The sequence below is a fragment of the Diceros bicornis genome, chromosome 4 (assembly GCF_020826845.1).
Source record: "Diceros bicornis minor isolate mBicDic1 chromosome 4, mDicBic1.mat.cur, whole genome shotgun sequence".
Lineage (NCBI taxonomy): Eukaryota > Metazoa > Chordata > Mammalia > Perissodactyla > Rhinocerotidae > Diceros > Diceros bicornis.
This window is the reverse complement of record NC_080743.1, coordinates 54,255,294-54,270,942: the sequence shown is the minus strand read 5'-3', so window position 1 is coordinate 54,270,942 and position 15,649 is coordinate 54,255,294.

The window sequence follows — 15,649 nt, the reverse complement described above, 5'->3', positions numbered from 1 at the left end:
CTTGGTGGAGGTGTGGGGATCCAATGAGGAGGCAAAGGCAGCAGGAGAGACGGCCCCCGGGGCTGAACTGCCATTCACCTGTATGTAAGCAGGTGGAGAAAGCCATTTGGAATTGTTATTAAGTGTGAGATCTTACGAAATGTGTTTATTGCTACAAGGAAATAAAGCAGATGATTTTATGGTATAATGGTTATTCTTTAACCTGTGCTGTCCCGTACTGTAGCCACTAGCCACATGTGGCTATTTAAATTAGTTAAAATTAAATAAGATTAAAAATTCAGTATCTCAATCGCACTAGCCACATTCTAAATGCTCAGTTACCACATGTTTCTAGTGACCACCATACTGGAAAATGCAGATCTAGCTCATTCCTCTAGTTTAGTTAGTTGCACGTAAGATTTTTGATTTCAAAGTTCTGACTTCTCACTCACCATGAAATTCATTTTAGTCTATTTAGTTCATCTTTAGTGCCAGCAGCTCCTGGGTCTATACTGATCTATAGGGGTCCCTGGGTCGTGGCTAAGAGGAGGACATTAGTATTTTCCTTTGGCCAGTAAAGAAGAACCCTTCCATGCGCTGGCTACTGCAGGGCAGCGGTAAACTGGGCATAACCAGAGTTCTCTTACGTTGATCACTACAACCCCAGAGTTGCTCTAGCTTACTCTAAAGGCTGCCACTGCCCAGGCCTCAAGGAAACGCTTGTGCAGGCTCATGAGCTCTGCTTCATTGCTACCCACTCTGCCTCCTCAGCAAAGACCCCTGACCAGAGACTGATGGAAAATGTTTTCTCATCTTCCTCTCCAACTGTGAAAGCTCATTACAATATTGTCAGAACACTGTAATTCAACATCTATTTTAAATCTTACAGGACATTAATTATGGGGCTTTGGCATCTGATAGACTTTGGTTAGACCTTGGTTCTTCCACATATAAGCTCTGGCATATCAGTCAAGTTTTGAATTTCTTGCATTTCAGCTTTCTCCTCTGTAACAATGGAGATAATATATACTTTGAATTGCTGTTATGAGAATTAAATTGCCTATTATACTTTATGTCAACTCATTATATTATAACTTGTATTTTAAAATATTTTAATATTATTTTACTATAATAACGCTTCTGTTTCCTTTGTCTTTATTTTTTTTTCAGTTACATCCTGCTTATGATAATTTATTTACTCTGGTATTTCAGTCATGGTAGTAATATTTTTTTCTAAGTAAAAAGTGAATTAATATAAAGAAAACATTCAGTATCAATGGTAAAGGTACATAGATATGGCCAAATATGAAAGTGCTATGCTATTTCATGAAGTTTGGAAAACATGATTTTGTCTCATTTTTACGGGATATCCTCCCTCCCCCTTGTCACTCCAGGAGTGATCGATCCCTCTTGCTCTAAGTCAAGAAAGTGGGAGTGTTCAGCTGTCTCCTCTACACTTTGAACACAAAAGGCACTGTCACCTTTTTCTGTGAACCCCTCTAGGGAGCTCCCTTGTTCAGAACTTTAAAAAGAATCAAGGCCCGTATACACTTCTTGTTGGGAGATGCGATTGCATCATCCCTGGAGCCTGGAGTCTGTTTCTGGGGAAGACTAAATGGTTTTGTTTGCTCTTTCTCCTCTCCTTCTCTATTTCACTAATTAGTCCTGAGTGTTTTGTAGGCTTTACTTTTAATCTTTTTCTCTTCAAAATCTTGGAGGTTGAGCCAGAAGAAGGGGATGCCAATCTCAGTGAAGTCTTCCCAGTTACCACTGTGCATGATGGCCAAGAACAAGGGCTCTGGAGGCACACTGCCCAGGTCTGAGTGCTGGCTCTCACGCTCACAGGGCTGGGACCCTTGGGAAATTAGCTCAGCCTGTCAGTGCCTCAGTGTTCTCCTTTGCAACAAGGGATCTTAATAAACTACACTATCTCAGGGTTGTTATGTGAACTAAATAAATTATTACACAGTAAAGCACTGAGGAACCATGCTGGTCACACAGTAGAGCTCTGAGGAAGCTGTTATTATTAAGACTTTTGTTTCCAGTGCTAAGTGCACCACTGCTGATTTTCAACATTCACTATAATAAATCAAGAATTTTAAATGATTTGGTTGGCCTCTTCTCCCCCATATTAATGACCAGCATCTGGAAAACTGGTTACTTGAAAGGTATGATAGTGATCTAAATGAAGCACAGACAGTGCAGCAGGGGACTGGATCCAACTCCATCAAACCTTTGGACCTTGGACAGGCATGATTGTTTAGCTTATGGTAGACAATCTTTTGCACAAGATTCTAGTAAGAGCTTTTAATATCCAATCAGACTTATCCAAGTAATATAAGAAAAGTCCAAGTATGTACCAGTGACCCCTTCTTTTTTGTTGTTCTTAAGAAATCATAGTAGAAAAATTTAATTTACCTGGAATTTGTAGATTTCCCCTTTCAGTTATTATGGAGTATCTGTAGCAAGCTAGCAAATACCCTGAAGATAAGTAGATAAAATCTGGTTTAAAGGAATTCTGTTTGAAGTCTTTGGAAAGCTACCAATGCAGCTAGGACACACAGAACCAGTTCCAGAGAGAAGCTCATTGGAATGAAACTAAGTCTCTGCCTTTTCCCTTCAGGGCGTTTGCCAATTCTTGGTAAGGGACAAGAGGCTGAGAAGCTGGGGAGAGAGCAGCTGTTAAGAGTCAGAGAAGACAACACGTACCTAACAGTACGTTAAGTAATCTCATGGGGGGCTGGCTAGGGGTGGAAGAGTAGGGGGTGGAGAGAGGGTGGGGAAGGTTTGTGGAGCTGTACAGGTATTCAGAGGTGAGGAGTCAAGATCCTACAGTGCATTGGGAAGTGAGCTGAACACTTGATAAAAGTTTTCCCCTTGTCGGCGCAAATAATCCATAATCAATCTATAAATCAAAATTGGGGTGAGTTTATTATAAGCCAAATTTGAGAACATAGCCCGAGGCCTTCCTTCCCAAGGAAGGAAGAGCACCAAAGAAGTGGGCTGTACAGAGAGGTTATATACCGTCAAAGAGCATGTATCACATATGATTTCAATGTCCCTTTTACAATAGTCACGAGGTTGCCCTGTCAGATTGCCCTGTCAGCATAACGATTGACGGACACAGCAGGGAGCAGGTCTGCTGTCTCAGTGGGCATGGTGGGTAGCAGGTCTGTTGTCTCGAGTTGGGTGGTCACAGGATGAGCACAGCAATGAAATCCTAGCTTAGGGAGAAATGCTTATCCTTAAGGAAATGACAACGTGGGGGAAGTTGCATCCTTATCTTAAGGGCATTTGTTCTTGTCTTTGGGACATGGTAAAGCAGATATACAATGCATGTTCAAAGGTGACAGGCCCTTTTGGAAAAACAAGCTCAGGCCAAATTATTTTTACACCAAATGGCTTCCTCATATGCTCAACTATATCCTATTGCTTGCCATTTATTTATCACCCTCAAGGCATTTGCAAATTCAGCGAAATGCTGGTGAGAGGCTATGAAGGCAAGCAGAATACAGCTGAAAGAAGAGCAGTTCTCAGGGATACTATGTTGCAAAAGAGATAGATATAACTTGAAGTTAGGACCCTCCGAAGAGAAAGTGCTTCTCAGATGGTAGCCCTATGGATCTACAGCCTAGGAATGTGGGCAAACCAGATATGGATGGAGACTTCCCATGAATGCAAACAAACTGCAAATCAGTTTAGTCATGGAATGGATTGAGCCCCTCTATAATTGCCCCCAAAAGGGAACATTATCCAAAACCTCCATAGTTTTTCACACATCAGGTCCATCATTCAATCACATTTTCCAGGCATACAAAGAAACAAGAGCAAGAGAAACAAACCAAACAATAGAAACTGACTCACGACATAATTGAGCTGTTGGAGTTACCAGATAGGAACACTAAAATATACGTGTTTTAGGTTTTCAAGGACACAGATAACAAGATGGAAACTTACACCAGGGATTAGGAATCTATTAAAAAATCAAATGGAAATTCTAGAACTGAAATATATAACTAATTTTAAAAAGCAATGTATGGTTTTAATAGCAGTTTGGACCCAGTTGAGGGGGAATTAATAATTGAAAAATTAATAAGTATACAACATCTAGTTGAAGTGTAGAGAGCTAAAAGGAAAGAAACTTCAGAAAGGAGAGTAAAAAAATAGTGTAGGTCATGTTATAATGGGCTAATGTATGTGTACTTGAAGTCTCACATTGTAGAAGATGCAAATTGGATTGAAAGCAATTTTGCAAAATGTAATGGCCAATTAAAAAATAACCAATGAGGGGCCGGCCCGGTGGCGCAAGCGGTTGGGTGCGCGCGCTCCGCTGCGGCGGCCCGGGGTTCGCTGGTTCGGATCCCGGGCGCGCACCAACGCACTGCTTGGTAAGCCATGCTGTGGCGGCGTCCCATATAAAGTGGAGGAAGATAGGCACCGATGTTAGCCCAGGGCCGTCTTCCTCAGCAAAAAAAAGAGGAGGATTGGCGGATGTTAGCTCAGGGCTGATCTCCTCACAAAAAAAAAAAAAAAAAAAAAAAAAAAAAATAACCAATGGGCTATCAAGCCAAATGTACAAGAAATTCTATCAACTCCAAACAGGATAAAAATTAGAGAACCGTATCTAAACACATGATTATAAAACTGCTGAAAATCAAAGGCAAACAGAAAAGTCATAGAAACATCCAGAAGAAAACAATTCACATTATATTCATTACTAAAGGGCTAAAATACTATAATTTTCAATTTGCAATTTAATCCCTGACAAGATATCTTTCAAAGTGAAGGTGAAATAAAGGCCTTTCCAGATAAGCAGGATACATTCACTAAAGGAGATGCCGAAGGTAGTTCTTCAGGCAGAAGTTAAATGATCCCAAGAGAAACAGCAATGAAGGAAGGAATGAAAAGCAATGGATAAGTTAAATATGTGACTAAATCAAATAAATATTACTGTCCAAAGCAACAATAATAATGTCTGTGTGATACAAATATATTTTGAAATAAAATGAATGGCAATAACTCAAAAGGCAGGAGGAGGGTAAATGGAATTAATAAGTCCTACATTGTTTAGCAAGTATGAAAGTTCTAATTTATATTAGAATCTTTTGTTTAGATTTTACACAATACATAAAAGTAAAAATATGTATCAGGATGAAATCAAAAGCTAAACAATTATTTTTTGTGTAATGTCAGCAATTTAAAAAATATAATTGACCTTGTTTTTATGCTAACGGTATGTTATTGTGATATAATTTACTCACAGTACAGTGCATATATATAAAGTGTACAGTTTGATGAATCTCGACAAATGTATACACCTTTGTAACCATCAGCCAGACCAAGCTCTATAGAACAACTCAGGAAGTTTCCTTCACATAAGTTTCCAGTTAAAATACCAAGTTATTGTGAGTATATGTCATTTGGTATTTTGTATGCTGAGTAGTAATTCATAGTATATAAAAGCTTATCAATTCACCTGTTGATAGGCATTTGGTTGTTTCCAGTTTCTGCCTAGTATGAATAACACTGCTATAATCATTTTGTAGAAATTTTTTTGGCCATATACATTCATTTCTCTTGGGAAATAAATAAGAGTAAGATTGCTGGGTCATAGGATAGGTGTATGTTTAACTTTATGAAGAACTCCCAAAAAGTTTTCCAAAGTGGTTGTGCTAGTTTACAGTCCAACCAGCATCACACAGGATGTGTGATGATATTGTGATGAAGTCGACAAGGAGTTGGGGGAGGGTTAGGCAGCAAAGACACCTACCTTTCTTCATCTTCTTCCAGATCCTCAGAAGGATGTGCAGAGATGGCTATGGTCACACCAACAAGTGGCTCCACCAGCCTATCGAAGCCTGACAGCAGAGCCATAGAAACAGTTAACCAGGGAATCTCACCCAAGTTTTAGGCTCACAAACCCTAGGTGGGAATCAATCAGTGGTATGCCAGAGCCAGCTAGTACCAGCACTCAAAGCTGGTTTTTATTTTTATTTTTTGTGAGGAAGATCAGCCCTGAGCTAACATCCATGCTAATCCTCCTCTTTTTTTTTTTTTTTTTTTTTTGCTGAGGAAGACCGGCTCTGAGCTAACATCTATTGCCAATCCTCCTCCTTTTTTTTTCCCCCAAAGCCCCAGTGGATAGTTGTATGTCATAGTTGCACATCATTCTAGTTGCTGTATGTGGGACGTGGCCTCAGCATGGCCAGAAAAGCGGTGCGTCGGTGCACGCCCGGGATCTGAACCCAGGCCGCCAGTAGCGGGGCGCACACACTTAACCGCTAAGCCACGGGGCCGGCCCCCTGAAAGCTGGTTTTTAAATTCATATGAATCAGCCATTGTTAAAAATTAAAAGGGCTGGCCCCATGGCCTAGTGGTTAAGTTTGGCATGTTCTGCTTCAGTGGCCTGGGTTCGATTCCCAGTTGCGGACACACACCACTCGTCAGCAGCCATGCTGTGGTGGCGACACACATACAAAATAGAGGATAATTGGCACAGGTGTTATCTCAGGGCAAATCTTCCTCAAGCAAAAAGAGGAAGATTGGCAACAGATGGTAGCTCAGGCCCAATCTTCCTCAGCAAAAAAAAAAAAAAGTATATTAACTTAGAATTAAGTAAATTATATAAAAATAAGGTAATAAATACTCAAAACCCATCACTTCATAATTATAACATTTTACTACTCTCTATGCTCTTGAGGTTATGTATTGTATTTTTTAAAATTGTGGTTAAATATGCATAACATAAAATTTACCATCTTAACCATTTTTAAGTGTACAGGTCACTGGCATTAATACATTCACATTATTATGCTACCATCACCACCATCCATCCACAAAACTCTTTTCATCTTGCAAAACTGAAATTCTGTACCTACTAAACAATAACTCCCCATTCCTCCCACCCCCAGCCTCTGGTAACTACCATTCTTATTTCTGTCTCTATTTGACTGCTCTAAATACCTCGAATAGGCAGAATCATACAGTACTTGCCCTTTTGTTACTGGCTTATTTCACTTAGCATAATGTCTTTAAAGTTCATCCATGTTGTAAAATGTGTTAGAATTTCCTTCCCTTTTTAAGGCTGAATGATATTCTATTTTATGTATATACCACATTTTGTTTATCCTTTCCTCTATTAGCAGACATTTGGGTTTCTTCCATCTTTTGGCTATAGCAAGTAATGCTACTATGAACACGGGTGTACAAATATCTCTGAGTGATGCTTTCAATTGTTTTGGGTATATACTCGGAGGTAGAATTGCTGGATCATATGGTAATTCTATTTTTAGGGTTTTTTTTTCCTATTTTTAGTTTTTTGGGGAACTGCTGTATGGTTTTCCATAGCAGCTGCACCATTTTATAGTCCCATCAACAGTGCACAAGAGTTCCAATTTCTCCACATCGTTGACAACACTTGTTATTTTCTGTTGTTGCTTTTTTCATAGTAGCCATCCTAATGGATGTGAGGTCGTATGTCTATTGTATTTATATGGTGGAAATACTTTATCATGGTGTGCTACTTAACATCTCTTCCCAACTCTGTATTCAGTGAATGTCTCATTGAGAGCTTAAATTTTGCCATGGTGAAAGTATTTACTCCATAGAGATAGGTAAATGCTACAAATCAGGATTTATTCCTCTGTATACTTGTTTGTTAAACACTTACCAGTGCACCATTGAAATGGAGGCCTAGGAAGTGGGAAGCAAGGTCAGGTGATCCCCTCCATTGCTGTTGTGCTTGTGACTCTTCACAGTCTCAGCTGCTGTGTCACTAAAAACTATTGTTTGCACTTGCCGTCTGTCCCCTCCATTCTGTGGCCTAGATTTTACTGAGCTCTTTCATGGGCCATTTTCAATGGCTTTATGGCAGCCCACGCAACTCTATCAAGACCTGAGTGAAAGAATAAACAAATCTATTAGATTTATAAATCAGCACCACATTAAGTATCCATTACTCAAAATCAAGGAGATAAACAAAATATTTTAAGGACTTTGACAACATGGAAAGTAGCTTGTGGTGTCAGAATGAAATTCAAAACAGACATTAGTGGAGCGTAATGTTTATAGAGATTTTTTAAAAAGCAATGCAAAACAATCATCTACAAGTAGCAAAGTCGGGTGAGGCTGGGACTTTGGAAGGTTAAAATTGACTTTTTGTTAACTGTAACCCCTACATGTTTTCCTATTGCAAGGGAAAGAAATACAACATTGGATTGGGATATATTAATTATTATGGGATGAAAAAGTAAGACATCATTATGCTAAACTTATTAGTCATACTTAGAACAATATACTCCAGTTTTTGGTCGCTATGCTTCAAAGAATATAGAGGGCAAAATCTGGAGAGTTCCCAAAGAGAAACAGAATCACTAGAAACTTCAGAAAATTCATTTAGAAAAAGCCACAAGAATTGTTTTCGTTGAAACTATCTTCAAGAAAATAAAAGGTGTTGATAAAATATTGTTGTTTTGATGTTTTCCGTGCAAAAGCAAGGTTGAACAAGGAGAATATGCGTAGATTTTTCTTTAGAAATTGATTGGTTGGTAGAATTAGCAAAAGAGTACACAGATATTAAAACTGGCTGGTGAGAGAGGTAGTTTCCCCTGATAGAGATGTCCATGGAGAAACAGCCAGCCTTGTGTTGAGTATGGCAGGCCAGCAGCAGGCAGGACTTCCTTGGGTTCTGTAGCTACATCCATATTTTAATTCTATGATTACAACTTGAGACCTGGCACCCTGAGTCCTTCCCATGGCACTAATGTTGATGTCCCAGTGACTTGAGATTTGAACTCTGGCATCTCAAACTTTGTTTCTGTCTTCATGACTCTCGAAACTTGTGGGTGATAAAAAGGCTTTCTGATTTCTGAAGGGACGCTCGCAGGAAACTTTATTTCAGCTGCAAGAATCAAAAATTCTTATCCCTTAGCCCAGTTTAAAGCCCATTTGTTTTAATTTGTTTACTTGTTTGCTTGTTTTTTCCTTCTAAAACACCTATGAACCCTCCTCTTCCTCCTCATAGCAGCGTCTTCCCCTGCTTGCTGAATCTTTCCTCCAACCCAACGGGTCACCAGGGTCCTCATGGCTGAGGAGGAACTCTTCAAGGGGGCACTTTGCAGGCCTCATTCTTTTCTTCCTTGTAGGTTCTGCTCTTGTTATTTTTATGCTCCTATGAGATCCTCTTTACTAATCCAACATCTTTAAACCATAATTTTGTTTTGATTCTTCTAGGTAGCTTTGGAGAAATGCCTGGCCATTTTGGAGACCCCGACACATTTCTTTTCCATCTTTCCTTTTAAAGGATGCAGAAAGAATGTTCTTCAGGAGAAAATGCTCCAACAGAAGGCTGGGATGAATCAGCCCTTAGAGAAGAAGGGACCTGCTGAGAGGAGAGTGAATGAGAAGGCTCAGCATGAGGAAGCAGGATTCTCCTCTGTGTCCCATAGTGGGTAAGAGACTCTTTGTTCAGAGTCTTCCATTGTCAGAATTACGTCATTGCTATCATAGCAGCTTTCAGGGTCTGCATCCAGGCTCTGTACCTTAATTGTAGGGCTTTCTCTTAAGACCTTCCTGGAAATTCTTTAGAGAAAAGTCTATAGTATTTTTATTATTAATTACTTTATATTATTCAGAGTAATTTGGTTTTATTCTAACTAACAACGCATGTATTCACCCCATAAATGATCTTTATGGGTGCTTGAGATTTCATGGAAATCTTCCAGTCACGTGAGTAGTGTTTCTTCTGCATTGATGTGAGCACGTAAGAATCTGCTGTTACCTCAGATTTTTCTCTAGTGAATGCTGACCTGTCCCAGTGCCTGAGGAGGTGGATTTATACAGAGGCTCTTCCATCTCTGCTCCATTCTCTACTGAAGCTCGTGTCCTTGGTTTCTGGAATGGCAATTCTGATAAGCTCAATTTTTAAAATAAGCTTATAAAATTGCCAGATAATGGCCTGTTGGCTAGATTGTCAATCTGTCTTTAATGGCTGTTTACCTAGAACTTTTTGAAGGCACTTAAATAGTTTGGGGTTAATCTGTTATGCATTTACCTGTGAGCACCAGTTACTGAAACTGTAAATAATCACTAACTTGCTTAGTGATTAGGGCACAGCTTTGGAGGTGATTAAAATTCTGCTTCATGCTCCATTGCGTCACTGTCAATATGTACCACTTAAATTTCGCTGACCCAGAGAATAATGTTAGAGCTAAAAAAACTTAGAGTTAGTTAGTTTCACTTCCTCATTTCAGAACTGAGAACACTCAGGCCCCAAAATGTAGTCACTTGATCAAAGTTGCACAATAGCCTTTGGCAGAGATAATATGAGAATCCTGGGCTCTCAGTTCACAAAGCCTACACCCACTTTGTGGGATACATTTAAAAAATTTATATTCTCATGATCATTCTTGTTTAAAAATAGACTTTATTTTCTGAGAAGCTTTAAAATCAGAGCAAAATTGAAAAGTACAATGAATTCCCATATACGCCCTGTACCCGCACATTCATAGCCTCCCCTCCCACTATCAACATCCTGCACCAGATATTCGTTGCAGTTGATAAACTTACATTGACACATCATTATCACGCAAAGTCCATAGCTTACATTAGGGTTCATTCTTGGTGTTGTACATTTTATGGGTTTTGACAAAAGTGTAATGACATGTATCTACCATTATGTATCATATAGAATGACTATTCACTGCCCTAAAAATACTCTGTGCTCTGCCTATTCATCCTTTCCTCCCTTCTAATCCCTGGCAACCACTGATCTTTTTACTATCTCCATAGTTTTACCTTTTCCAGAATGTCATATATTTGCAATCATACACTACATAGCCTTTTCAGATTGGCTTCTTTCACTTAGTAATATGCATTTAAGGTTCTTCCATGTCTTTTCATAGCTTGATGCTCATTTCTTTTTAGCATTGAATAATATTCCATTTTCTGGATGTACTGCAGTTTATATATCCATTCACCTACTGAAGGACATCTTGGTTGCTCCCAAGTTTTGGCAATTATAAGTAAAGCTGCTATAAACATTGTGTGCAGATTTTATCGGGACATAAGTTTTCAACTCATTTGGGTAAATAGTGAGGAGCATGATTGTTGGATCATATGGTAAGAGTATGTTTAGTTTTGTAAGAAATTGCAAAACTGTCTTCCAAAGTGGTTGTAGCATTTTGCATTCTCAGCAGTTCTCTCTTCCCAGCAGGGGTGAGAGTATCTTTTTTTTTTTTTAATTTTTTATTTATTGCAGTAACATTAGTTTATAACATTGTGTAAATTTCAGGTGTACATCATTATACTTCTATTTCTGCATAGATTACATCATGTTCACCACCCAAATACTAATTACAACCCATCACCACACACATGTGCCAAATTATCCCTTTTGTCCTCCCCCCTTCCCCCTTTCCCTCTGGTAACCACTAATCCAATTTCTGTCTCTATGTGTTTGTTTATTGTTGTTATTATCTACTACTAAATGAAGGAAATCATACGGTATTTGACCTTCTCCCTCTGACTTATTTCGCTTTGCATAATACCCGAAATGTCCATCCATGTTGTCACAAATGGCTAGATTTCATCGTTTCTTATGTCTGAGTAGTATTCCATTGTGTATATATACCACATCTTCTTTATCCATTCGTCCCTTGATGGGCACTTAGGTTGCTTCCAAGTCTTGGCTATTGTGAATAACGCTGCAATGAACACAGGGGTGCATGTATCTTTATGCAATGGTGTTTTCAAGTTCTTTGGATAAATACCCAGCAGTGGAATAGCTGGATCATATGGTAGTTCTATCCTTGATTTTTTGAGGAATCTCCATACTGTTTCCATAGTGGCTGCACCAGTTTGCACTCCCACCAGCAGTGTATGAGTGTTCCCTTCTCTCCACATCCTCTCCAGCATATGTTGTTTCCTGTCTTGTTAATTATAGCCATTCTGATGGGCGTGAGGTGATATCTCATTGTAGTTTTGATTTGCATGTCCCTGATAGTTAATGATTTTGAACATCTTTTCATGTGCCTGTTGGCCATCTGTATATCTTCTTTGGAGAAATGTCTATTCAGGTCTTTTGCCCATTTTTTAATTGAGTTGTTAGTTTTTCTGTTGTTGAGATGCATCAGTTCTTTATGTATTTTGGAGATTAAGCCCTTATCAGATGTATGGTTTGCAAATATCTTCTCCCAATTGTTAGGTTGTCTTTTCGTTTTGTTGATGGTTTCCTTTGCTGTGCAGAAGCTTTTTAGTTTGATGTAGTCCCATTTGTTTATTTTTTCTATTGTTTCTCGTGTCTGGTCAGACATGGTGCTTGAAAATATGTTGCTAAGACCAATGTCGAAGAGCCTACTGCCTATGTTTTCTTCTAGAAGTTTCATAGTTTCAGGTCTTACATTCAAGTCTTTAATCCATTTGGAGTTAATTTTTGTGTATGGTGTAAGGTAAGGGTCTACTTTCACTTTTTTGCATGTGGCTGTCCAGTTTTCCCCACACCATTTGTTGAAGAGACTTTCTTTTCTCCATTGTATGTTCTTGGCTCCTTTGTCAAAGATTAGCTGTCCATAGATGTGTGGGTTTATTTCTGGGCTTTCGATTCTATTCCATTGATCTATGTGTCTGTTTTTGTGCCAGTACCATGCTGTTTTGGTTACTATAGCTTTGTAGTATATTTTGAAATCAGGGAGTGTGATACCTCCAGCTTTGTTCCTTTTTCTCAGGATTCCTTTAGCTATTCGGGGTCTTTTGTTGTTCCATATAAATTTTAGGATTCTTTGTTCTATTTCTGTGAAAAATGTTGTTGGAACTTTGATAGGGATTGCATTGAATCTATAGATTGCTTTAGGAAGTATGGACATCTTAACTATGTTAATTCTTCCAATCCAAGAGCACGGAATATCTTTCCATTTCTTTGTGTCTTCTTCAATTTCTTTCAGCAATGTTTTATAGTTTTCGGTGTACAGCTCTTTCACCTCTTTGGTTAAGTTTATTCCTAAGTATTTTATTCTTTTTGTTGCAATTGTAAATAGGATGGTATTCTTAATTTCTCTTTCTGCTACTTCGTTGTTAGTGTATAGAAATGCAACTGATTTTTGTATGTTGATTTTGTCTCCTGCAACTTTACCATATTCGTTTATTACTTCTAAAAGTTTTCTGGTGGATTCTTTAGGGTTTTCTATATATAAAATCATGTTATCTGCAAATAGTGACAGTTTCACTTCTTCCTTTCCAATTTGGATCCCTTTTATTTCTTTCTCTTGCCTGATTGTTCTGGCTAGGACTTCCAGTACTATGTTAAATGGGAGTGGTGAGAGTGGGCATCCTTGTCTGGTTCCCGTTCTTAGAGGGCTAGCTTTCAGTTTTTCACTATTGAGGATGATATTAGCTGTGGGTTTCTCATATATGGCCTTTATTATATTGAGGTACTTTCCTTCTATCCCCATTTTATTCAGAGTTTTTATCATAAATGGATGCTGTATCTTGTCAAATGCTTTCTCTGCATCTATTGAGATGATCATGTGATTTTTATTCTTCATTTTATTAATGTGGTGTATCACATTGATTGATTTGCGAATGTTAAACCATCCCTGCATACCTGGAATAAATCCCACTTGATCATGGTGTTTAATCTTTTTAACGTATTGTTGTATGTGATTTGCTAGTATTTTGTTGAGGATTTTTGCATCGATGTTCATCAGTGATATTGGCCTGTAGTTTTCTTTTTTTTTTTTGTGTTGTCCTTGTCTGGTTTTGGTATCAGGGTAATGTCGGCTTCATAGAATGAGTTAGGGAGCTCCCCCCCCTCCTCAATTTTTTGGAAGAGTTTTAGAAGGATAGGTATTAAGTGTTCTTTGAATGTTTGGTAGAATTCACCAGGGAAGCCGCCTGGTCCTGGACTTTTATTTTTGGGGAGGTTTTTGATGACTGTTTCGATCTCCTTACTGGTGATTGGTCTATTCAAATTCTCTACTTCTTCTTGATCCAGTTTTGGAAGGTTGTATGATTCTAAGAATTTATCCATTTCTTCCAGATTGTCGAATTGGTTGGCATATAGCTTTTCATAGTATTCTCTTATAATCTTTTGTATTTCTGAGGTGTCTGTTGTAATTTCTGCTCTTTCATTTCTGATTTTACTTATTTATGCCTTCTCTCTTTTTTTCTTGGTGAGTCTAGCTAAAGGTTTGTCAATTTTGTTGATCTTTTCAAAGAATCAGCTCTTGGTTTTATTAATTTTTTCTATTGTTTTTTTTTTTTGGTCTCTATTTCATTTATTTCTGCTCTGATTTTTATGATTTCCATTCTTCTACTGATTTTGGGCTTTGTTTGTTCTTCTTTTTCCAGTTCCTTTAGGTGCATTGTTAGATTGTTTATTTGAGATTTTTCCTGTTTGTTGAGATAGGGCTGTATTGCTATAAACTTCCCTCTTAGAACCGCTTTTGCTGTATCCCATAAATTCTGGCATGTCGTATTTTCATTTTCATTTGTCTTCAGGTATTTTTTTATTTCTTCTTTGATTTCTTCATTGACCCAGCCATTGTTCAGTAGCATTTTGTTTAATCTCCACATATTTGTGCTTTTCTGATTTTCTTCCTATAGTTGATTTCTAGTTTCATACCATTGTGGTCAGAAAAGATACTTGGTATTATTTCAATCTTCTTAAATTTATGGAGACTTGTTTTGTGGCCCAATATGTGAACAATCCTGGAGAATGTTCCATGTGCATTTGAAAAGAACGTGTATTCTTGGGTTTTTGGATGGAATGCTCTGTATATATCTACTAGGTCCATCTGTTCTAGTGTGTCATTTAAGGCCAATGTTTCCTTATTAATCTTCTGTTTGGATGATCTATCCGTTGGTGTAAGTGGAGTGTTAAAGTCCCCTACTATTATTGTGTTACTGTCTATTTCTGTTTTTATGTCTGTTAATAATTGCTTTATATATTTAGGTTCACTTACATTGGGTGCATAGATATTTACAAGTGTTATATCCTCTTGTTGGATTGTTCCCTTGATCATTATGTAATGCCCTTCTTTGTCTCTTTTTACAGTTTTTGTTTTAAAGTCTATTTTGTCTGATATGACTACTGCTACCCCAGCTTTCTTTTCATTGCCATTTGTGTGGAGTATCTTTTTCCATCCCTTCACTTTCAGTTTGTGAGTGTCTTTAGGTCTGAAGTGTGTCTCTTGTATGCAGCATATATACGGGTCTTGTTTTTTTATCCATTCAGCCACCCTATGCCTTTTAATTGGAGCATTTAGTCCATTGACATTTAAAGTAGCTATTGATAAGTATGTACTTACTGCCATTTTTTAACTCTTTTTTTTTCTCAGTGTTTTAGTAGTCCTTCTCTATTCCTTTCTTCTTCTATACAGAATTGATGGTCTCTTTAGTTTGACCTCTGTCTGAAAGCTCTACTCTTTAACTGCCCTCCTCCCTCCTTTTATGTTTTTGATATCATATCTAACCTCTTTTTTGTGCACTTGTATCCATTACGTTCTTATCATGGATATAGATAATTTTTCCTATTTGTGGTCTTCTCTTTTTCCTTTAAATCACTCCGTTTAACGTTTCTTGTAGCACTAGTTTCTTGTTGACAATCTCCTTTAATTTTTGCTTGTCTGGGAAATTTTTGCTCTCTCCTTCCATTTTGAATGATAACCTTGCTGGG